This window comes from Triticum dicoccoides, chromosome 6A (genome assembly GCF_002162155.2).
Source record: "Triticum dicoccoides isolate Atlit2015 ecotype Zavitan chromosome 6A, WEW_v2.0, whole genome shotgun sequence".
In the NCBI taxonomy this organism is placed as follows: domain Eukaryota; kingdom Viridiplantae; phylum Streptophyta; class Magnoliopsida; order Poales; family Poaceae; genus Triticum; species Triticum dicoccoides.
In genome coordinates, this window is record NC_041390.1 from 320,406,575 (window position 1) to 320,432,809 (window position 26,235).

Here is a 26,235-nt window from a genome sequence, read left to right on the forward strand (position 1 = left end):
TCCTTGGCCTAGCGAGCTATTGTCGTCGCTTTGTCGAGAACTTCTCCAAAGTTGCTAAACCTCTAACCGAACTCCTCAAGAAAGATAAAAAGTTCAAATGGACTCCACAATGTGAGCACAGCTTTCAGGAACTGAAAAGACGCCTGACTTCTGCTCCCGTACTGGTACCGCCAGACTTCTCTAAGGACTTTGTTATCTACTGCGACGCCTCGCGACAAGGACTAGGCTGTATTCTCATGCAAGATCGACACGTAATTGCTTACGCTTCACGGCAATTGCACCCACATGAGCAGAGTTATCCTACTCATGATCTAGAGCTTGCAGCTATAGTCTATGCACTTAAAACCTGGCGACATTACCTCCTCGGTAATCGTTGCGAAATATTCACTGATCACCAAAGTCTGAAGTACATCTTCACCCAACCGGATTTGAATCTCAGGCAAAGACGTTGGGTCGAGTTGATCACAGATTTCGACTTAGGAATAACTTACACCCCAGGGAAAGCCAACGTCATGGCTGATGCGCTAAGTCGAAAATCTTATTGTAACAACCTGATGTTACAACAAAGTCAACCGCATCTCCATGAGGAATTTCGGAAGCTTAACCTTCACACTGTTCCTCAAGGTTTTCTTTCCACCTTGGTGGCGAAACCTACCCTTACGGATCAGATCATCAAAGCACAGAAGGTAGATCCGGGAATTTCCCGCATCAAGAGAAACATCAAGAAAGGAGTTGCGAATTGTTTCTCCATTGATGATCAAGGGGTCGTATACTTCGGGAATCGACTAGTGGTTCCCAAGGTGCGAAACCTGAGACGATTGGTCCTTAAGGAAGCTCATGAATCTCCTCTCACCATTCATCCCGGTAGTACCAAGATGTATCAGGACCTACGCCAGAGGTTCGGGTGGACTAGGATGAAGAGAGAAATTGCTCAGTATATTGCTAATTGCGACGTCTGTCGTCGTGTAAAAGCAGAGCATCAACGGTCTGCTGGCACCCTTCAACCCCTAGCTATTCCTGAATGGAAATGGGATAAAATTGGTATGGACTTCATTACCGGTTTTCCCGGGACCAAAAGGGGGAATAATGCTATCTTCGTCGTTGTCGATCGTCTTTCCAAAGTGGCCCATTTCTTACCTGTTCGTGAGAGTATAACTGCTAGTCAGTTAGCAGACTTGTACATCTCCCGAATAGTGTCTCTCCATGGTGTTCCTTTGGAAATTAACTCGGATCGAGGAAGTCTTTTCACCTCTCGGTTTTGGGAAAGTTTCCAAAATGCTATGGGAACCCGCCTTTCTTTTAGCACCGCCTTTCACCCTCAATCTAGTGGTCAGGTAGAACGCGTCAACCAGATCCTAGAAGACATGCTTGGAGCCTCTGTTATTTCATTCGGAATGGAGTGGGAGAAATGCCTTCCATTTGCCGAATTCGCTTACAACAACAGCTATCAATCTAGCTTGGGTAAAGCCCCTTTTGAAGTTCTCTATGGACGACGGTGTCGAACACCCCTTAACTGGTCAGAAACCGGGGAAAGACAGTTCTTTGGCCCGGATATGATTCAGGAAGCAGAAGAGCAAGTTCGCATCGTTCGTGAAAAGTTGAAAACAGCCAAATCTCGTCAGAAGAGTCAATATGACCGAAAACATAAGGCTATGACTTTCGAGGTTGACGAGAAGGCTTACCTTCGGGTTACTCCTCTGAAGGGAACCCATCGTTTCGGTATCAAAGGCAAATTGGCTCCTCGTTACGTTGGACCTTTTCGCATTCTCGCCAAACGAGGAGAAGTCGCCTACCAGTTGGAACTACCTCCGCATCTCTCCAGAGTACACGATGTCTTCCACGTTTCTCAACTCAGGCGTTGCTTCTCGGATCCTATCCGTGGAGTGGACCACGAAACGCTTGATCTCCAAGATAATCTCACGTATCGAGAGTATCCCATTCGTATCCTCGATCAGGCCGAGCGAACCACTCGACGTCATAATATCAAGTTTCTCAAAGTTCAATGGTCGCACCATTCTGAGGATGAAGCAACTTGGGAAAGGGAGGATCGTCTTCGACTCGAGTATCCCGCCCTCTTTCCGGAGGAACCCAAATCTCGGGACGAGATTCTTTTGAGTGGGGGTGAGTTGTCACACCCTAGCTAGCCATGCATTAGAGTGTTGCATCATGTTTACTCTTTCATCAGAAACCTGAAATGGGGATGACAGAACCCCCAGCCCCCTCTGAAACCAACTAGGGTTTACTAAAAACTTTTTCAATGAACCTGAAATGCCCTTCTAAAATGCCCATCATTTTTGTCTTGGTTCAGAACCCCTGCCAAAAGTGATGCACATTTTCCTAGGTCATCCTAGGGTCCTTGAATTAAATCATAGATATTTGAATTTGGGCATTTAAAATTATATAAAATATTTAAATGCTCAAATATCTCCAAACTAAAATGTTTCATGTTGGAAATAATCCAACTATGGACCAGGAGTAGTTTGGTGATTTTAGGAGTTGCCTAAGTATTTTTATTAATTCAACAAAGTTGCAGAAGTATTAAAAAAACAGAAAACAGAAAAAAATAGAAAAACTTACCTAGCGCCAGCACCCGGCCCACCTGCCGGCCCAGCCCAGCGCCACTCCAGCGAGCTGCTTGCCGGCCAGGCAGGCAGGCAGGTGCCCGACGGCGACCGCAGCGCGCGCCACGCACCTGCTTGCCGCCTCGCCGCTCCCCTCGCTCGGTGACGTCGTGGATCGCTCTCCCTCTCTCCCCCGAACCCCCCAGACACCCCCTCTCCTCTCCAGCTCCTCCCCCTCGCGCCCCCCCAGCCACGGCCGACGCTACCACCGCCGTGCCTACGTCGTAGCCGCGCTCCCCGCCGCCCGTGCGCCCTCTCGTCGTGTCCAGGAGCTCCGCCGCTGTCCACTTCATCGAGCAAGCCGAGCCCCGAGCGCTCGCAACGCCCGAGTCCACCGCACCGACCTCGCCCGAGTCCGCCGTCGCCGGAGATCCCCTTCAACGCCATCGTCGCTCCGGTCCGTCCCCGGCCGCACCAAGGGCTTCGTCGCACTCACTATGAGCTTAGCCATCTTCCCCCCTTCTTTTCTCGCTCCCGAGCCGTGTAGCGACCTCCCGGAGCTCAACTGCACCCACCGCCGTGGAGCTCGTCGCCGACGTGCTCCCGGTCACCCTCCGGCCACTCCACGGTGTCCATCATGCTCACCGCGTCACGTAGCACCTAGCTAGCTACTCCCCGCGCCTCACCGACCCCTCTAGCGTCAAGTTCGTCTTCGGCCGAACTCCAGTGGCCGCCAAAGTCGTCGTCGGCGCCAACTCCGGCCACCCCGACCCCAACGGACTCCACCAAGAGCTGCGGCTCGACCTCAGCTCCTCTCCGGTGGCCTCCGCGGCTCGTTTGGTTGCCGGAACGACAAAAACCACTTCCGCCGCCGCGTCGGGCTCGCCGGCGGCTAAACGCCGGTGCAGCCGACCCGGGTTTGACCACGGGTGGGCCCTGGTTGACTCCCCTGAGTCAATGAAAGGTGGGGCCCAGCCCTGTTAATTAAACAGGTTTAGTTTTAATTAAACTTTAACTAAACTAATCACACTGACACGCGGGACCCACTGTCAGGTTTGACCCGGACCGTGTCCCGTTGACCTGCTGATGTCACACTGACGTCAGGCTGACGCAATAATTGATTTTCTGGATTTAATCTAATATAGGAAATTCCAGAATATAGTTTAAACTTAAAAAATTCATAACTTTAAATCTGTAACTCCAAATCAGACAAATTATATATGAAAAATGATCAGAAAAATCCAATCTAGCCATCTATACTATTTTCATGCAGGATTAAACAAATTAACTTGATGTTTAACGCAGAACAAGATATAACACTTTAAAGGGCCATGTATGAGTTTGAAATTTGAATCTTTGGTTCAAATTAGTTCAAACCCTTCTGGTTTTAGTTGCATTAGCCCAACACACTCATATTGCCATGTTTCATGCATGCATCATATTGTTGCACATTGTTTGGTGATGGTTGTGTATCGGTGTCCTTTGCGACAGGTTCTGCCTCCGAGAAGTACCGTGATTACCCTAACGAAGAACCGTATCAGTGCGTCGAACCATCAGGCAAGCAACCTACCATTTGATCATATCGATACAATCCCATGTTCTCGCCCCTGCTCTCTTTTACTGCATTAAGACAACGCGTTTCAAACTGCTGTGTGCTGCGGTAGTTGAACCCATTTCCTCTGCATGACCTGCCATTGCCACAGTAACTAGATGAAACCCACTAGCATGTGTAGGAGTTGATTGAGCCATATGTATGTGTTGCTCCTACCTTGCTATGCCTACTATGCTGGTCTGGTTCATCTGGGTGATGGACTAGAGTGAAATGATTATGTCGGTAATAGGAGTGGTGTGGTGAACATGATTTGGTAAAGGTATCGATGAGAGGCCATGTAGGAGTACATGGTGGGTTGTTTCATTGAAGCCGACCTTAAGCACTGAGATCTGTATGTGTGATTTAAGATTCAGCTACTACCATGCATTGGGCCCGAAACCAATGGACCCTCTCGGCTTCTTATTCACCTTAGTTCTCCGTCCAGGAGTTGCAAGTAGTTTCTGGTGTTTGTAGCCTACTGGAGGCCGTGGACAGCGCTGACCGTAGGGGTGGGCTGTGATGCGGTAGGTACGTGGCCGGGTGTACCGAATACCCGTTAGGTATCTCGGGAACCCTGTTCACACGTTCGGGGCCGTATGGGAAACTTCGGCCGGACTCCCTACGGATGGAACCTGGATAGGCGATAAACCTGGACTGGAGGCTTAGGTGATTAGGTAGGTCGTGGCCGACACCCACGTTGGGCTTCCGCTTGAAGGTTGTCGAGTACATGTCGTGTAAACGACGGTAAGTGGTGAGAGCGTGTATGAAGAAGTACACCCCTGCAGGGTTATCATGATCTATTCGAATAGCCGCGTCCGCGGTAAAGGACTACTTGGTTGCCTATACAGTTCATAGACAAGTAAATGGAAACTACTAAAAGCCTCAAGATAAGTGTGAGTGCCGAGGATGGCTCTTCCGTAGGAAGACGGAGGTGGATCCTCGGTAGTGTATTGAAGTGGTGAGTAGTGGACTCGTGTGCGCAAAACCATTTCAAGTTGGAGTCTCATAGGTTAGCCTAGCCAAGAGTCAAAGCTGGCTTGCTGCAACAACTCCACCAACCCTTCTTGATAATATGCATGTATGTAGGATCTGATGTAAGTCTTGCTGAGTACCTTTGTACTCATGTTGCTATAATCTATTTTTTATAGAAGACGCTGCAACCCCTTCTGATGGGTTCTACGTAGACGTTGACATCAATGAGTAGGCTAAGGCCCAGGTGGTGATCCTGAGCTTGTGAAGGACCACGTAGTATAGCTAGGCTTTCCAAGCCTCTTTTATTTTACTAGTTGTCTGTACCCAGACAAGGTACTTCCGTTGCTGGTTTGTATGACTGTATGACTTGAATGTTGGGTCGTGTGACCCGTATCTATGTGTATGTTATGTATGGCTCTCTGAGCCTTAAATAAATTATTTGTGTCGTAGAGTCATGTTGTGATGCCATGTTGTATTTGCACATATCGAGCATATTGTGTGTATGTTATTGAAATGCTTGGTATGTGTGGGATCTGACTATCTAGTTGTTTATCTTTAGTAGCCTCTCTTACCGGGAAATGTCTCCTAGTGTTACCGCTGAGCCATGGTAGCTTGCTACTGCTCTGGAACACTTAGGCTGGCCGGCATGTGTCCTTCTTCGTTCCGGTGTCTGTCCCTTCGGGGAAATGTCACACATTGAGTACCGGAGTCCTGTTAGCCCGCTACAGCCCGGTTTACCAGAGTCCTGCTAGCCCAGTGCTACAGCCCGGACCCACTTGCTGATGACCGACACGTTCGAAGCTGGGTCATGGATGCCTGTCCCTGTAAGTCTGTGCCACTTTGGGTTTACAACTAGTCATGTCAGCCCGGGCTCCTTATCATATGGATGCTAGCGACACTATCATATACGTGAGCCAAAAGGTGCAAACGGTCCCGGGCAAAGGTAAGGCGACACCCGTGGGGATACCGTGCGTGAGGCCGCAAAGTGATATGAGGTGTTACAGGCTAGATCGATGTGACATCGAGTCGGGGTCCCGACAAAGACAAAATGAACATCCTTTTGTAAGAGATTAGTCATAGGCCAAGAAATTTTTGAGAAGTCTTTAATGAACCTCCTATAAAAACTGGCATGACCAAGTAAACTTCTTATACCTTTAATGTCCTTAGGACATGACATCTTTTCAATAGCATCAACTTTAGCTTTATCAACTTCAATACCTCTTTCAGAAACTTTATGCCCCAAGACAATACCTTCATTGACCATAATGTGGCATTTCTCCCAATTTAAGACAAGATTAGTTTCTTCACATCTCTGCAAAACTTGCTCAAGGCTACTCAAGCAATCATCAAAAGAAGTTCCGTAAATGGAGAAATCATCCATGAAAACCTCTACAATCTTTTCAAAGAAGTCAGAGAATATAGCAGTCATACATCTTTGAAGGTAGCAGGTGTATTACATAAACCAAAAGGCATATGTCTATAGGCAAAGGTACCGAAAAGGCAAGTAAAAGCGGTCTTTTCCTGATCCTCTTTCGACACAAGTATTTGAGAGAAACTAGAATAACCATCTAGAAAGCAAAAAGGTGTATGTTTGGATAATATTTTTAGCATTTGATCAATAAAAGGTAAATGGTAATGATCCTTTCTAGTAGCTTTATTTAATTTGCGGAAATCAATTACCATTCTATAACCTGTAACAATTCTTTGTGGGATCAATTCATCTTTATCATTAGGAACAACAGTAATACTTCCCTTCTTAGGGACACAATGGACATGACTTGCCCACTGACTACCGGCAACATGATAAATTATACCTGCCTCTAGAAGCTTTAGTATTTCATTTCTTACCACTTCTTTCATCTTAGGATTTAACCGTCGTTGGTGATCAACAACCGGTTAAGTGTCTTTCTCCAATTTTATTTTGTGCTAGCATACAGTGGGACTAATGCCCTTAAGATCATCAAGAGTATATCCAATAGCAGCATTGTGCTTCTTCCGGGTTTTCAATAATTTCTGTTCTTCCTGCTCTGAAAGGTTCGCACTAATAATAACAGGATATATCTTCTTTTTGTCAAGATAAGCATATTTAAGAGTATCAGGTAATGGTTCAAGCTCAAACACGGGATCACCCTTGGGTGGAGGAGGGTCCCCTAGAATTTCAACAGGGAAGTTGTGCTTCAAAATAGGTCCCTGTTTAAAGAATACTTCATCTATTTCCCTTCTTTCATTCATAAACATATCATTTTCATGGTCTAGCAAATATTGTTCTAAAGGATCATTAGGAGGCATGACAATAGAAGCAAGACCAATAATTTCATATTTACTATGAAATTCTTTATCATGGGGTTGTCTACGAAATTTGGCAAAATTAAAATGACGAGACATATCCCCTAAACCAATAGAAACAATATCCTTTTTGCAGTCTATCTTAGCATTAACAGTATTCTAGAAGGTTCTACCGAATATAATGGAACAAAAGTCATCTTGTGGGGAAGCAAGAACAAAAAAATCAGTAGGATATTTAACTTTCCCACACAAGACTTCAAAATCTCTAACAATCCCAACTGGTGAAATAGTATCTCTATTGGAAAGCTTAATAGTAACATCAATATCTTCTATCTCAGCAGGTGCATATCATGCATAATTTCTTTATATATGGTATGAGGTATTGCACTCGCACTAGCACCCATATAACATAAGCCATGACAATAGTGATCTCCTATTTTAACAGAAACAACATGCATGCCAACAACAGATCTATGTTTATCTTTAGTATCGGGTCTAGCAATTCTAGCAGCTTCATCACAGAAGTAAATAACATGCCCATCAATATTATAAATCAAGAGATCCTTAACCATAGCAACACTAGGTTCAACTTTAATTTTCTCATAGGGTGTAGGTGTTTTAGTATTACTCTTACGAACCACAGTTGAAGCTTTAGCATGGTCCTTTATTCTAACAGGGAAAGGTGGTTTCTCAATATAAGCGGTAGGAACAATAGGATCAACATTATAAGTGATAGTATTTTCTTCAACTTTAATATGTTCAACTACTTTTACTTCAATGGGAGGATGATATTTAAGCCACTTCTCCTTAGGGAGATCAACATGAGTAGCAAATGATTCACAGAAAGAAGCTACTTTCTCAGAGTCAAGTCCATATTTAGTGCCAAATTCACGAAAATCATCGGTATCCATGAAAGATTTAACACAATCAAACTTAGGTGTTATATCTGACTCCTTACCTTTGTCGAGTTCCCAATCTTCAGAGTTGCGTTTATTCTTTCCAATAAATCCCATTTGAATTCAATAGACTTCATCATAAAAGAACCAGTACAAGAAGTATCGAGCATGGAGCGATTATTGAGAGAAAGTCGAACATAAAAATTTTGAATGATAATTTCTCTTGAGAGCTCATAATTGGGGCATGAATATAACATTGACTTAAGCCTACCCCAAGCTTCAGCCATGCTTTCTCCTTCGCGAAGCCAAAAAATATATATACAATTACGATCACGATGAACCAGATGCATAGGATAAAACTTCTGATGAAATTCCAATTTCAATCAGTTGTAGTTCCATGATCCAATATCATCGCATAGCCTATACCATGTCAATGCCTTTCCCTTCAAACATAAAGGGAAGACCTTCTTCTTGATAACATCCTCGTGCATACCTGCAAGCTTAAATAATCCACAAACTTCATCCACATAGATTAGGTGCATATCGGGATGTAATGTTCCGTCTCCTGTAAAAGGATTAGCTAGCAGTTTCTCTATCATACCCGAAGGAATTTCAAAGTAAAAAATTTCAGTAGGTTCAGTAGGTTGAGGAGCAACTCTTTGCTCTACTATTCGGGGTGAGGATACCCCGAACAAGCCCCTCAAAGGATTTTTTTCCATAGCAACGAGTGACAGTAAATTTTAGCACACTATATAAATTTTTCCTTACCAAATTCCACTTACCAAAGGCGCTTCACTCCCCGGCAATGGCGCCAGAAAAGAGTCTTGATGACCCACAAGTATAGGGGATCTATCGTAGTCCTTTTGATAAGTAAGAGTGTCAAACCCAACAAGGAGCAGAAGGAAATGACATGCAGTTTTCAGTAAGGTATTCTCTGCAAGCACTGAAATTATCGGTAACAGATAGATTTGTGATAAGGTAATTAGTAATGGGTAGCAAGTAAGAAAAGTAAATAAGGTGCAGCAAGATGGCCCAATATTTTTTGTAGCAAAGGACAAGCCTGGACAAACTCTTATATAAAGGAAAGTGCCCCCGAGGACACATGGAAATTATCGTCAAGCTTGTTTTCATCATGCTCATATGATTCACGTTTGTTACTTTGATAATTTGATATGTGGGTGGACCGGTGCTTGGGTACTGCCCTTTCTTGGACAAGCATCCCACTTATGATTAACCCGCTTCGCAAGCATCTGCAACTACGAAAGAAGAATTAAGGTAAAGCTAACCATAGCATGAAACATATGGTTCCAAATCAGCCCCTTACGAAGCAACGCATAAACTAGGGTTTAAGCTTCTGTCACTCTAGCAACCCACAATCTACTTATTACTTCCCAATGCCTTCCCCTAGGCACAAATAATGGTGAAGTGTCATCTAGTCGAAGTTCACATGACACCACTAGAGGAAAGACAACATACATCGCATCAAAATATCGAACGAATACCAAATTGACATGACTACTTATTGCAAGACTTCTCCCATGTCCTCAGGAACAAACGTAACTACTCACAAATCATATTCATGTTCATAATCAGAGGGGTATTAATATGCATAAAGGATCTAAACATATAATCTTCCACCAAGTGAACCAACTAGCATCAACTACAAGGAGTAATCAACACTACTAGCATCCCATAGGTACCAGTCTGAGGTTTTGAGACAAAGATCGGATACAAGAGATGAACTAGGGTTTGAGAGGGAATGGGGCTGGTGAAGATGTTGATGGATATTGACCCCCTCCCAATGAGAGGACCGATGGTGATGACGATCGTCGGTGTACAAAAGTAGCGGTCCCATTTTGTACCCCTTCACTTGTGCGCGCACAGTCGCAGCCCCACGCTCGTGGCCACACTAGGTGGACCAGAAGAAGCCAAGGTTACCAGAGTCGTGCCCATGACCAGGATCATGAGGAACTGAGGAGCCGTGCCTAAGAGTTCCGACGCCCTCAACCACATTGGAACCATAGCTCGGGAGGCGTCTCCGTGGTGGCATGCAGATCTGTGTGCAACCAAGAACATATAAGACTAGATGATAATCAGAAGCCGAAGATCCTCAGAAAGATCCTTCCTGAGCATACCCACGTGACCCCCCGGCAAGACCCTTGCCAGGGAGGCCCACGACGCCGCGGTAAGACCCTTGCCGGGGCCCCGGCAATACCCTTGCCGAATACATCTGCGGGGCCACAGCTAGGCCCATGCCTGCCAAGACTCCACCACCATTCGCACATAGTTGCCAGCCCACCAACTAGGTGAGAACCTGCGTGGCGACGTGCGGCCTCCAAGCCAACTCAGCAAGCACCTAAGTGGTGGCATGCAGATCTTTGTGAAGACTTTTCCACCGCACCAACTCAGCAGCCATCCAGCGTGGCACTACATGCCCCGTCAGTTCGGATGCGCGTCGAAGCCAGGTGAGGCGGCGACAGCTGGGACGAGCTTCCTTGCCATCCCTGATAAAGCAAGAAGGGCACGTTGACAACACATTAAATGTGTTTGTCCTAAGGTGCCAGGAAATAGACTCAACTACTGTACAACTTTCCACCTCCTGTCTGCCACTTTGGCAGCCCCTTTGACTATAAAAGGAGGCCCGCGGTGTACTGAGGAAGGATTAGGACATTTTGGACCCTACACTCTTTGTAGCTAGTTCAAGAACACCAGATAAACATAAACCAGCAGGAGTAGGGTATTACGCATCACTTGCGGCCCGAACCTAGATAATCCCCCCGCATTGATCCCACAAACCCGCTCTTTCCACATCCCCGCACCCGCCAACCATAGCAAAAGGGATTTTTCATGATCCCGTAGGTGTCGTTTCCCTCGACATCTCTGGCACGCCAGGTAGGGGGCGCAAGCTGTGAAAATCCGTCTTGAAGATTATCAGATCCACTCCTTCATGGGGATGGCTCGAAGGGAGAGGGCGACATCGATCAGCCACCCTGTGGCGCCGTTCGCAGCTTCGACACCCATCCGCGTGGCCCTGAAAATCTAAGTCATGGAAAATTTTGGCTAATTTCATTTATATAAGTCTATCTTCCTCGAAAGATCTCGTTCCTTGTATGGGAAACCTGCACGCAATGGGACCCTTCCGCTATTGGCAACGCCCTTGCTCTGTTTCGAGTCTGCTCAACATTTCAAGCGGACGTGTTGAGAAAGGCAAGGTGGCCTACCCGCTACTATAAGCGCTCTTGTCCTGTTTCAAGTCCGCTCGACAGTTCAAGCGATCATGCTGGTAGGGGCAAGGTGGTTTGCCCGGTAGAAAGTGCCCTCCCGGCAGGGTGCTAAGGATCCACCCTCAAAGCACCACGGCATGGGTTTACGCGCTGGCAATCTTATCTCACCAAGCGTAGGGTGCAAACATACGAAGAAAGATCTAACAAGAAGATAGCATGCTCGATATTAAAGTACTGCAGAGTTATATTACATCAAATAATTGCTATGGTTCTAACTTAAGATAAAATTGTCTTGATCTTGAACTCGCAGCGGGAACGAGAAACGGGGTGCATAGTCCCGGCGCTGGCCCTCCACCCTCTCAACTCCATCAACGCAGTTGATGATGGGCTTGATACACTCCTTGAGTACCGTGAGGTCCACCTCCTCCGGCAAGCTCTCCAACATGTTGGCAAAGTTGACAGCGGGGTTCCAGAACGCCACCTTGTTGAGCATCGGTGTCAAAACCGGCTGATCTCGGGTAGGGGGTCCCGAACTGTGCATCTAAGGTCGATGGTAACAGGAGACAGGGGACATGATTTTACCTAGGTTCGGGCCCTCTCTATGGAGGTAATACCCTATGTCCTGCTTGATTGATATTGATGAGTATGAAAACTACAAGAATCGATATGGCTAAACCCTAGAGGTCTAGCTGTTATGGCTAAACCCTAGAGGTCCAGCTGGTATGGCTATGGTAATGAATATCTGTCATTTCAGGGCTAAGTCCGCTGGTTTATATAAGCACCAGGAGGATCTAGGGTTACACCAGGTCAGTTACTGTGACAGCCTGATTTTTCCCTCTCTTATTTGCCTGATTTTTCATTTGGATTTATTTTGAAAGTTGGGGTTTCTGAATCTTTTCATATGGACTTAAACACTTGGGTCCCCTTGGCTTTCACCCAAGTGCATCATTCCCCTCTCTAATCATCATTCCCCTTCTGATCCATCTCAAAATAATCTTGGGAATATTTTTCTTAAATGAAAATATTCATTTTCTTCTCTAAAACCCGAGCTAGTTCAATGAGCTCCAAAGCAACCCTCATTTTTATGGCCCACAAAAATCTGAGAAAATTCCCAAATATTCTTTGAACCCTAGGGCACCTTCATGAGCAAAAATATTTCATCACTTTTTGGAATATTTTTGCTACAGAAAATATTTTCTGTTTCGGACAAAAATGGTGGTTTCTATAGCAACTACCATTTTACTTGCTCCCATGTGCCTGAATTTTCTTGTGCATCATCACCTTAGTAGATGATGGCTAGCTCCAAAGCACAGCCCCCAACTCCCAGCCATTTAACCTCACTAACACCTCAAAGTTACTGATCAGAAGCTTACCTGGCGTGTGAAATCTTCTCTACTGCACCTGGAGCCAAACCAAGGCGTGGTAACATTCAAAACTACCGAGAACAACGTGCCAGACATGGAGTTTGGGCTTAGTTCGGCATGAGGTCATAGTTCACGTGGTGACCGCGTTTGTCCAGGTGTGCTGGCATGCAACCGATACGCTCTCTGACGCGCCCGAGCCTTTGTTGGTCATGTGCTCGCTTCCCCACCTTCCTAAGCGTGCCGAACCTCGCCACCATCATCGTCTCATCGCCATTTACTCCTCCCTGGTGCTCGTCGACGCCGGAGCTCGCCGCAGCGAGCACGGGCACGGTCCGGCCAACCCAACAGTGCGGTGCGCACTGCGCTCGTCGCCATCTCCTCGTTCCTGTGCTCGTCCCCACTCGCCCATAGTTCCCGCGTGAGCTGCGTCGCCTTCTCCCCCTCTCACTGATGCCGCTCGTCGTCGGGTGCCGCTCGTTGCTCGAGCTCGCCGGCGATCCACTTTGGTTGCCACAGTAGCTCCAGCCCCTCCCAGGCCAGGGCGATCCTTCCAGGGCCTCCGCCTCTCCAGAGAAGCCATCCCTTCCCCTGGAGCCCCTGGAGCTGCCTCTGCTCACTGTCTTCTTCATCTCCGGTGACCACCGCCCTCTTCCTCCGTTCGCGAGGAAGATTCTGACACCATCCGACCACCCCTAGCTACGCTATGGGTATGGGAAGGTGCGCCTCAACCCCGTCTCTCGATCCCGCCCTCTGGTTTTGGCCAAGGAGCCCTCGTCGCCGGCGAGAGCTCCGGTGAAGCCGCGACCTTCCCCTATTTCCTTCTCCCCTCCTTCTCACCTGACTAGCAGGGCCCGCTAGTCAGCCACTTTGTACGCGCGCGAAGCGGTACGAGTGGTGGCGCCCTGAGGCTTTACGCCTTCGACGTCACCCCCCTAGTCTGTTTATGTCAGGACCCCGATTCCAAGTCACATCAATCTAGCTGGTAATACCTCATATCACTTTGCGGTCTCACGCACGGTATTCCCACGGGTGTCGCCTTACCATGGCCCGGGACCGTTTGCGCCCTTTTGGCTCACGTATATGATAGTGTCGCTAGCATCCATATGACAGAGAACCCGGGCCGACATGGCTAGTCATGAACCCAAAGAGGCACTAACCCATGGGGACAGGCATACATGAATCAACTTCGAACATGTCGGTCAGCAGCGTGTGAATCCGGGCTGTAGCACTGGGCTAACAGGACTCCGGTAAACCGGGCTGTAGCAGGCTAGGTAGGACTCCGGAGGTCACCGCGTGACATTTCCCCGAAGGGACAGACACAGGAACGAAATGAAACACACGCCGGCCAGTCAAGTGTCCTGAGCAGTAGTGCTGGGCTAGCAGGACTCCGGTGAACCTGGCTGTAGCGGACTACTATGGCTCATGGAAGCACAAGACTACATTTCCCCATAAGAGAGGCTGCCAAAGAGAAACAACTAGATTGTCGGATCCCACACATACCAAGCATTTCAATCATACACACAATATGCTCGATATGTGTAAATACAACATGGCATTAAAATATAACTCTACGACTCAGTATTTATTCATTAGGATCCTAGGAGCCAGAAATACAAACATGGTTCTCATGACCCAACATTCAGAGCATACAAACCAAAGCACATGCGGAAGCTTTAACATGTCTGAGTCCAGACATCTATAAATGAAAAAGGCTAAGAAGCCTGACTATCTACCAGATCCTGCCGAGGGCACAAGATCGTAGCTAAGGTGTCAAGCTAAACGTCGAAGTCCACGCGGAACTACTAGCGAGACTGAAATTTCTCTGCAAAACATAAATTAAGCAAACGTGAGTACAAAGGTACTCAGCAAGACTTACATCAGAACTAGCTACATATGCATCGGTATCAACAAGGGGGGGTGGTGGAGTTTAACTGCAGCAAGCTAGCTTTGACTCAATGGCTAACCTGAACTATGATTGCAAGCAACTCTTTTGAGGTGGCGCACACGAGTCCACATATTCACCATTCAATACACCACTACGGATCCGATCCCGTCTCCCTACGATAAGTCCATCCATAGCACTCACACTTATCTTGCGAGTTTTAGAGTATCCACTTTCACTTGTCTATGAACTGTTATAGGCAACCCAGAAGTCCTTTACCGCGGACACGGCTATTCGAATAGATCATTTATAACCCTGCAGGGGTGTACTTCTTCACACATGCTCTCGCCACTTACCACCATGTACACGTCGTGTATCTCGGCAACCTTCAAGCGGAAGCCTAGCGAGGGAGTCGGCCATGACCTGACTAACCACACAAGTCTCTAGTCCAGGTTTATCGCCTATTCGGGTTCCATCCGCAAGGAGATCCGGCCGGAGTTTCGCTCACAGCCCCAAAGGATGTGTGCAGGGTTCCCGAGAAACCAAACGGGCGCCCGGTACACCGTGCCACGATGTATCTACTGCATCATAGCCCACCCATAGGGTCGGCGCTACGCACGGCCGCCAACACATATCCTACAAACACCAGAAACTAGTTGCAACTCCTAGACAGAGGACAAGGGCAGTTAATAAGTCGAGAGGGTCCATTGGTTTCGGGCCCAATGCGTGGTAGTAGCTGGTCATGGATCACAAACACAGAACTCGGTTCCTAAGAATGGTTTCAATGAAACAACCCACCATGTACTCCTACATGGCATCTCACCTCTACCTTTACCAAATCGTGTTCACACACTTAGCTCACACACAGTAGGACATGTTCACACACCTCCGATTCATCCCCGATGAATCAGACCTGACTCAACTCTAAGCAGTAGCAGGCATGACAAACAAACATGAATGAGTAGGCACATTAGGGCTCAAACAACTCTTACTCATGCTAGTGGGTGTCATCTATTTACTGTGGCAATGACAGGTCATGCAGAGGAAAGGGGTTCAACTACCGCAGCATGTAACAGTTGAATCGTTGTTGTCCTAATGCAGTAAAAGAGAGCAGGAGCGTGAGAGTGGGATTGTATCGGAATGAACAAGGAGGTTTTGCTTACCTGGCACTTCTGAAGATAGAATAGCTCTTCATCGGTGTCATCGATCACGTCATCGGAAACAACGTCTACTGACAGGGGGCAATTACCGGCAAACAAGGAAGAATACAATCAATGCAATGCAACAATATGATGCATGATCATGACATGGCAATATGTTGTGATTTGGGCTAATGGAACTGAAAGTCATTTAAATTGAAGTGGAATTCAAAACTATATCAAATTCCAACTCCAAACCTATTATGAAATTTGCCCTAATCATGTTTCATCCTAAATAGTGAAGTTAACTTTCTCAAACATGCATGAAAATGGTACAGATGGATTCCTTGAATTTTTCTGATAATTTTTCATATATATTTTATTTCATTGTGAGTTATAGATTATTTTCTATGATTTTTAGAAGTTTTAGGCATTTTCTGAAATAAATAAATCATTTAGATTTATTTAAAATCCAGAAAAGGTGTTACTGCGTCAGCATGATGTAAGGGTGACGTCATCAGGTCAACTGTGGCTGGCCAGGTCAAACCTGACGGCTGGGCCCCACTAGTCAGTCTCACAGTTAACTATTTGGGTTAACTAACCTAACTAAACAACACTGGGCCCACTGGTCAGTGACTAACTAAACTAACTTAATTAAGTTTAGCTCTAACTAACTGGTTAGCCGGGCGAGGCCCGCATGTCAGTGACTCAAGGGTCAAACAGAGGTCAACCCCGGGTCAAACCCGACGCTAACTAGGCTTTGACCCACTATGGGGCCCGCTGCCAGTGACTAGGTGCGGTCCAGCTAGCGGGGATTAGCACTAATGACCCCGCCATGTCGGCTATCGCCGGAGTTGGCCGGCGGTGACCAAACCCGTGGCGGCAACGCGCCGGACTTGCGCTAAAGGCGACGGGGGCGGTGGCTACGGGCATCGGGGCGTAGCCCAGGCTCGCCCGCATCCAGGGAGGTAGGTGGGTGGCCGTGGGGGCGCCGGAGCTCGCCGAAACGGAGCTCGCAGCGGCGGCCGGAGCTCGGGTGATAATGGATTCATCGCTACGGTGCACTAGAGGGGAAACCGAAGGATGCTGCGGGCTCTTGGGAGTGCAGCGAACACGGTGACGCGCTCGGGCGCAAGCTGGGGTGGCCCTGGCCACAGCGGTGAGGAACTACGGCGGCGATGAGATCTCGGGTCCGGTGGGGCAGCTAGCTAGGGGACTAAATCGAGTGCACGGAGTGAGGGGAGAGGAAGGGGAGCTCACGAGGAGTCAGATGAGATGCTAAGTGGGCTCGGGGACGGCTTGGTGACGACGGAACGGCGGCGGCGATCTCCGGGAAGAGGCGGCGGGGATGAGCTTGATGGCGATGCTTCCGGGCATCCAGGCTTGCTTCCATCGTCGAGGAGATGTAGTAGACGATGGCGGAGCTCCCGGAGATGGAGAGGGGTCGAGGGGTGGCCGGTGGACGCCGTGGCAGCGAGCGGCGGCGACGGGCACGCTCGGTGGTGGGGAAGAGAGCAAGACGGGGGAGGGGAGAGAGAGCAGCGAGTGAGGGGGAGGAGAGAGGGGTCTCGGGGGGTGCGCGGTAACGCCAGGGCGATGGGGATACAACAGGGAGACAGGAGGAGGTGGAAGCAGGAGGTGGTCGCGGGTGCGCGTGCTGGCGACACGCCTCTGCCTACTGGCAGAGGTGGGTGATGACTGGCACAAGCCAGGTGGGCTGGGCCAGCACAGGTGAGGCCCAGGTGGGTTTCTCTCTCTCTCTCTCTCTTTATTTTTCTTTTCTATTTTTATGTAATCTTTGTGGCTTTTCTAAAAATACCTAGACCCTTTCAAAAATCACCAAACTGAACATGCCCACTGTATAGAATATACCCAACATGGAACATTTCAGTTTAGGATTACGTGGGCATTTAAATATTTACTAGCATTTAAATGCCCAAATTCAAATAACATATGATTTAATACAGAGCCCAAATATGTCATGCAAAAATGTGCATCACCTCTGGTTACTGTTTCCAGCTTTTTCCAAGAATGATGAACATTTTTTTAAATCCATTTGGATTTACTGGAAATATTTTGGTTGAACCTAGTGAATTCCTTTAATGCTAGGGTTTAGGCAATCCCCATTTCAAGTTTCTTTCAAAGTTTAAACATGATGCACACATGAAGTTACCCTAGTGCAATGCCAGAAGCTAGGGATGTGATAGTTTATTTAAATTCAAATTTCATTCGATTCCATTGTTGAGGAAATCGTTAACTGGTAGCTGCTCGGTTGGCTAGCGAGTAGGGCATTAATCGGCTAATCGGCAAGTTAATCGGCCATTTAATCATTTAATTGGATGATTTTTCAGTTTATCGGCTACTCGGTGACCCTATGAGTAGGGATTAATCGGCAAGTTAACTGGTTAATCGGATGATTTCTTAAAGAGGATTCAATTCCACAGAGCTTCAAACAGCCATAACTTTTCACCCATAAGTCCAAACGAATTGATTCTCTTTGCATTGTGTTCTTTGCAAGGAAATCTAACAGCTCACCAAAAATGAGATTTTTCAGAGCTGTCTAGAATTTATGGTGATTTTCAGAAAAGTTCTTGATATTTTCTTCTTGTGTTTAAAATTATTTTCAGAGGGTGAGGCTTGTCTTGAGGATCACCAGAAGGCTTGTGAACCTCATCTGCACTAAGGCAAGCCACAACAACATTTTCATGGTGCCATTTCAATATTGATGAATTTCTTACTTGAATTGAATGATTAATCCATGCATTTTAAATTACTATTATGTTATTTATATGCTGTTAAAGTGTGTGCTGGTATTTTGCTTGATTTACCGAACCTTGAAACTGGTTTAGTTGGTAAAGAGGCTAAGATCTAATTATGGTAATGATAAAATGAGTTGTTATGTGTATGAATAATTGCTTAAAGTTATTTTCTTGCATAAATAAATAGTTAAATTTGCTAGAATATATCCTATTTAGTGCTGGAGTAGCCATTTTACTTAATTTCCAGAATGTTTGAACCTAACTTGATTCGTAAAGAAATTAGGATTTGCTTGAGGTGATGATGGTAGAATCTTTTCTATGCATATGAGGAATTAATCGAAGTTATTTTATTGTATGAGAAAATAATGTTACTTGCTGAAAAATATATTGTTAAAGTGAGACCAGGAAAGTAAGATAAGTTGTTGATGCTTATTCTTAGTGTGATGCAGCTGAATCGAGATTTTCGTATTATATGATGGATGTGTAGTATTGCATTTCATGGCATGCTATGACACTGGTCATTTTCATTTTAAGTTGAACCTGAATATAATTCAACTTGAATATATCATTGACTAGGTCATGGTGCCGCTGAATCGAGATTTTCCCAGTGCAACCACATTTGCCTTTGTGGGAAGGCCTTGATTCGGTCCATTGACATGTCTCTGGTCGGAGCCTCGAACTAGGGGAGGTTATGGGCGTGCTTACCCTGGCCCGGTAAGCAGGCATAACCTTGTGTGCCTGTTGTTAAGATTTTGGTACTGGGTCCCCGAGTGGGATTGTTTTGGCCACGACGATGGTCGGTCTGTCTTTGGTAGACACAGGGCCACCAAGGACTAGCCCGTTGGGGATTGGGTCGGAGTGGACGGGAGAGTGTCATGGAAATGGAAGGGTTTTTTCGGAATGTCGTTTGTCCACTTGAATGGGAGTGCGAGGCCATGGGTTCCGTGGTGTGGGTACAATGTGCTACCTCTGCAGAGTGTATAATCTATCGATAGCCGAGTCCACGGTCACGGACAACTCGTAGTAGGTCCCACAATGAGTTAACGTTTAATAAACATGCACACTAAGTTATGATTATTGCACTGATGATGATGGCGGAAAGGCCATCGTGCTGTTCGAGAACCAATATGGGTCGTGGTGGTGATCGCCGAAAGGATCACGAGTTACTTTGGTTAATACCATGATGGTGGTGTGGTGGTGATGACCGAAAGGATCACGAGATACTCTGGTTAAGACCATGATGGTGGTGTGGTGGTGATCGATGTAAGGATCACAAGTTACTCTGGTTAAGACCACGATGGTGGTTTGTTTTGTGATCCGAGAACGATCACGGTTGGTAAGTTGGTCCCGAGGGACATTTATCCCAAGAGCATGAGCTCAACACTTTGGAACATTAATTTGTTAAATATCATGATATTGTTTATCATTATGATTATGCCTGTTGTGATCTTGCAAGTACATTCAATGTACTGACCTGGCATGTCATACCAGATTTCAGGAAAGTCGCGTCGGAAAGGAGCGCTGCTCGAGTCTAGATCATGTCCACATCGGTGTCCGTGTGGTATTGAGTTACCGCTATGACATTGTTCCGCTACCGCATAGTTGTTATGATCGAGGCCCTAGTATGTTCACTAAATAATGTACATATAGTTCAGCCACACCGTGTGTGTTGCTCGGCCTCGACATCTGTTGTAATATAAACTCAGACCTGCTAGCATAAAAAAAGCGGTTGTTTTCTGTACCAAGATGTTGTGTGTTGCCAGAATATATGGTCTCTGGGCTGGCAATGCAGGGTAAATCTGTCGCTCTGAGCCAGGGTGCCACAACGCTTGGTATCAGAGCCACGCTGACTGTAGGCCACGCTAGACTACTACATGTTAACTGGATGTTAGATACGAGTTTTAGTTGAGTGTCGGTAGCTAATGTAGCTGATTGTTGCATTGCCTGCACTTGATTTATATTTTTATGCTAACCTGCTAATGGTTGTGAGTGTAGATGGCTCCGGTGTCGTATCCATGCCAGTTGCAGCTAATGCCGTACACGTCACCGCACCTTCTTTGCAATGCGTGGTGTCGGCTATACCCCTCGGAGATGATCCAGTCTATTGTGTGTACCAGGAGCGTCTAGCTGATTCACTGTATGAGTATCACGCAGTGGTTACTCTGCGCACTAGTTCTGATTCCGGCTCTTACACTCGTACTTATCGGAGCGGTTATGCCTCTACCGCTTCTCAGGCTGTCCAGTTTGCTGCATTCAAGGTCCTTGTTGAGCTTCACTACAACGAGATCCGAATGCTAAACCATCCAGGTTTCTTTTACTACCCTTCTCTGCACGACAACGGTATTGTCCGCCTACAGATCATTGATCTGGAGTCTGATAGTGTTGCTAGCCACCTTGCTCGTTATGTCACTACTAGCTATCTTATGATCCATGAGCTGGCTCGAGAGCTGACTCGTGTCTATACTACTTTAGCTGCTGCTTTGGTCACTACTAGATCTGCCACTACTCCATCTTCTCTGGGATTTACTCCCTATATTCTAGCCAGTTCTAGTTCCCCTGTTTCACCGGTTACTCCCCCGAGTAGCTCAGGCACCTCGACGGTGAACCCTCTCAGTACTCCTGCCGAGTGGGCTTCACTTCTCACCACTCCTGCAGCCCCGATGCTTCATCCTGCCCCTGCCCCTGAGGGAGAGCCCTCGAGGCAGCGTCGTCGTTTTACCTTTAACCCGCAGGTTTCCGTTAACCACGTTAGTTCAGGACTCGAGTCCGCTTCAGGGGAGGACACCGCAGCACCAGCAGAGCAGTAGTACCTCGGAGTATTCGCAGTCGTCCGGATGATGTACGGATGTAGTCGTACGAGTCATGATGTTTCGTTGCATGTATGAGAGTAGTTGAACCTGTTATGTTGTTTATCTTTCATGTATGAGCCTATGTATAATTATATTGGGTCTTTATTCGCCGTATTTTCTTCGCTCTTTCACTTTCTTCTGGGATTTGTCGCTGGCTTTTCCCCAAATTTATTCTTGGATGTTTCTTATCTCGATTCCGCTGTCTTGGGAAAAATCCACAGTAGGATGACGCGGGGAGGCAGCAGTAGCAATGTTCGTGAGGGAACTCCTGTTCGTCGTTCCGCACGACAGGCAGGACAATCTCCCGAGCCGTACGTTCCGCCACCGCCTCCACCGCCAAATTCGCCCTCCACCGAGCAAATTCTGCGTATGTTTGAGGAAAGAAGGAACAATGATCTGCTTGAAATATTAAGAAGTGTTCAAGCTATGGTTGGACAGAATGGAAATCAGAACGGTCATTACTCAAAGCTGTCAGATTTTCAAAGGACCAAGCCACCCAATTTCAGTCAGATTATTGACCCATTGGATGTAGATGATTGGTTGCGTACCATTGAGAAAAAGCTTGAGATTGCTCGTACTGAAGAAAATGATAAAGTTCCATTTGCAACTCATTATCTTGAAGGCGTTGCTGCCATATGGTGGGAAAATACAAAAGCCATGTGGCCTGCTGATGATGAAATCACCTGGGAAAAAATTAAGGATCAGTTCCGGAAACATCATATCCCTACTAGAGTTATGAAGGTTAAGCAGCGTGAATTTCTCGCACTCTTCCAAGGAAATCAGTCTGTGGGTGAATATTTGCAAAAAATCAATCACTTGGCCCGTTACTCCCTTTATGACGTGGCCGCTGCAGAAAGGAAGATTGACAGATTTCTTGGAGGCTTAAATCCGCAACTCCGGTGTACTCTCAGTATGTTTGACTTCCCAGATTTCCAAACTCTAGTAAACAAGGCTTTCATTGCTGAACGGGAGCACAAGCTTATATTAGATAATAGGCCTGCCAACAACGACAACAAGCGTAAGTTTGAGCCAAAGAAGGATGGGCAACCAGTGCAAAAGGCTCGAACCTAGCAGCAGCCTTAGGTGGAATACAAGCCCAATTGGCAACAGAATGTTAACAAGACCACCAGTCAAGTCAAGAATGTCGTGACCAACCCAATACTTGAGGAGCGTCAGCACAACAATTCGTGCTTCATTTGTGGGCAGAACGGACATTAGGCCAAACAGTGCCCCAAGAACAACAAGGCGGATGCCCCATTCAGGTGACAAGTCAACTTTATAGAGTCATGCCCGACCCAGCAAAACATTACTGGGCACGTGCATCATTTCTCAGCCGATGAAGTACAACAGAACCCCAAAGTCGTCATTGGTATGTTTTCTGTTAATGACATACCTGCCGTAATTTTATTTGACTCTGCATCTTCCCATTCTTTTATTTCTCAGAGTTTTGTTGCCCCAATTTTTTTCCTTGTACACTTTTGGGCAAAAATATGCAGGTACAAACCCCGGGATCTCTAATCAAGAGCGACATGGTCGGCCGTGATCTGGAAATCAATATCAATGGAGTCTACTTTCCAACCTCTGTGATAATTATTGAATCTGAAAAGTTGGATATTATATTGGGTATGAATTGGTTGACCCAATATCAAGTTTGTATAGTCTGGGCAACACGAGAAGTCACTTTGACCAGTCTAAATGGGCAGACTACCAAATTCTATGCTCGCAAGAATATATCCAAGCAAGAATTAGTTTTCACCGTTGTGGCTGAGTTGGAATTAATTCCTGTCGTCAGCGAGTACCCTGATGTATTTCCAGAAGAACTGCTAGGCATGCCACCAGACCGAGAACTGGAATTTGCAATAGATCTTGTTCCTAGAACTGCACCGTTATACAAGAAGTATTACCGGATGCCTTCATCAGAATTAGTGGAGCTAACAAAACAGCTTGATGAACTGCTCCAAAAAGGATATATTCGTCCCAGCTCTTCACCATGGGGATCACCCACTATTTTCGTGGACAAAAAGGATGGCAGCCTCTGCATGTGCGTAGATTACCGTCAGCTGAATGAGGTCACCACAAAAAATAAATATCCGCTGCCAAGGATTGATGATTTGTTTGAGAAGCTCAGTGGGGCTAAGGTATTCTCTAAGTTCGATTTACGGACCGGATATCATCAGCTCAAAATTAAAAAGGAAGATATTCCTAAGACCGCATTCACTACTCGGTACGGTCTTTATGAATATACAGTGATGTCCTTTGGTCTCACCAATGCCCCTACTTTCTTCATGCATATGATGAACAAAGTATTCATGGACTTCCGCGACAAATTCGTGGTTATCTTCATCGATGACATCCTCATTTACTCCAAGGGTGAACACGAGCACAAGGATCACCTCCGAGCAGTGCTACAACGACTCCGCGACCATCAGCTTTATGCCAAATTCAGTAAATGTGAGTTTTGGCTCAATCAAGTTGGGTTTCTCGGACATGTACTATCCGCTGAGGGTATAGCCATGGATCCGAGCAAAGTAAAAGATGTGCTCGATTGGTTGCCGCCCACGACAGTGACACAGATCCGGAGTTTTCTCGGATTAGCTAGATATTACCGTTGTTTCATTAAAGGGTTTTCCAAGATTGCTAAACCCATGATGGAGCTGCTCAAAAAGGATAAGAAGTTTGAATGGACGGAGGACTGTGAGAAAAGTTTTAATGAGCTAAAGATACGGCTGACAACCACACCTGTATCGACTCTCCCAGACATTTATCGCAGTTTTGATGTGTATTGTGACGCCTCCAGGCAAGGCCTCGGTTACGTAATTATGCAAGACGACAAGGTAGTAGCATATGCATCGCAACAGCTACGGCCCCACGAGGGAAATTATCCTACTCATGATTTGGAATTGGCTGCGGTGGTTCATGCGCAAAAAATTTGGAGACACTACCTCATTGGAAAAAGGTGCCAAATTTTTACCGATCATAAAAGCCTTAAATACATATTTACTCAGCCGGATTTAAATCTCCGTCAACAAAGATGGCTAGAGTTGGTCAATGATTATGATCTTGGAATAAACTACCACCCGGGAAAGGCCAACGTGGTGGCCGATGCCCTCAGTCGAAAGCCTGTCAGCTTAAATGTCATATCGAAATCCTTGCCTCTCAAACTCCAAGAGGAGATCGCTCAGCTCAACCTGGTCATAGTGGATGCTGGCCTCGCTAATATTTTGGAAATTACCCCCACACTTGAGGAAGAGATCCGCAAGGCACAGCCAGCTGACATGAAACTGCAGAAGCGTGCCAAGAGCCCGATGGCAGGGCAGACCCCAAATTTCTCCAAGGACAAATTCAGTACTCTCTGATTTCGTGGACGTATTTGTGTACCCAATCAGCCAAACTTAAAGAAGAAAATCCTATCGGAAGCACATGAATCCTCATATTCCATTCATCCGGGAGGCATGAAAACGTATGAAGACCTTAGAAAAATATTTTGGTGGGATGGAATGAAGAAATACATTGCCTATTTTGTGGCCTGTTGCGACATATGCAACAAGGTGATGGCAGAGCATCAGAAGCCAGCCGGACTCCTCCAACCGCTGCCGGTTTCGTAATGGAAATAGGATGACGTTTGTGTGGATTTCATTACGGGATTGCCTAAGACTCAGAGAGGAAATGATGCAATATGGGTCATAGTGGACACCTTAACCAAGGTTGCTCATTTCATTCTGATCAACACCAGATATCGAGCAGATCAACTTACACAGCTGTATGTATTCAAAATCGCCAGTCTGCATGGAGTACCTCGAACCATCACTTCCGACCGAGGTTCCCTGTTTACCTCCGCTTTTTGGTCTCGTCTCCATCAAGCCTTGGGGACAGCACTGAAATATAGTACTGCTTATCATCCTCAGATCGATGGACAGACAGAGCGGGTAAATCAAATACTCGAAGATATGTTGCGAGCCTGTGCTTTAGCCCAAGGAACTAAATGGGAAGATTGCTTGCCATATGCCGAGTTTTCTTACAACAACAGCTTCCAGACCAGTCTAAAGATGTCACCGTATGAAGCTCTGTATGGCCGTAAGTGCCGCACTCCATTAAATTGGTCTCAAACTGGAGATAGCCGTATCTTCGGAACAGATCTCATGATGGAAGCTGAGAAGAAAGTTAAGGAAATCGGAGACAGATTGCAATTGGCCAAATCTAAACAGAAAAGTTATTATGATGCAAAGCACAGATAGATCAATTTTGACCCCGGAGAACACGTATACCTCTGAGTCACCCCTATGAAAGGAGTCAAGAGATTTCAGACCTGTGGAAAGTTGGCACCCAGGTTTATTGGTCCATTCCCGGTTATGTCCCGAGTGGGTACTGTTGCATATCAGTTGGAACTACCCGCTGAATTGGCAAACATGCATAATGTGTTTCATGTTTCACAACTAAGGTGTTGCATATCCCCACCTGAGAAAAGGACTGCTATGACTGAGGTAGAGTTGGCAAATGATTTGACCTATGAAGAAAGACCGTATAGAATTTTGGATCAGATGGAAAGGGTCACTCACAGTAAAGTGAGAAAAATTTACAAGGTTCAGTGGGAGCATCACACAGAGTCAGAATCAACTTGGGAGCGGGAAGAGTTCCTAAGAGCTCATTATCCAGAGTGGTTTTCCCAAGCAACCGAATCTCAAGGACGAGATTCATTCTAAGTGGGGGAGGTT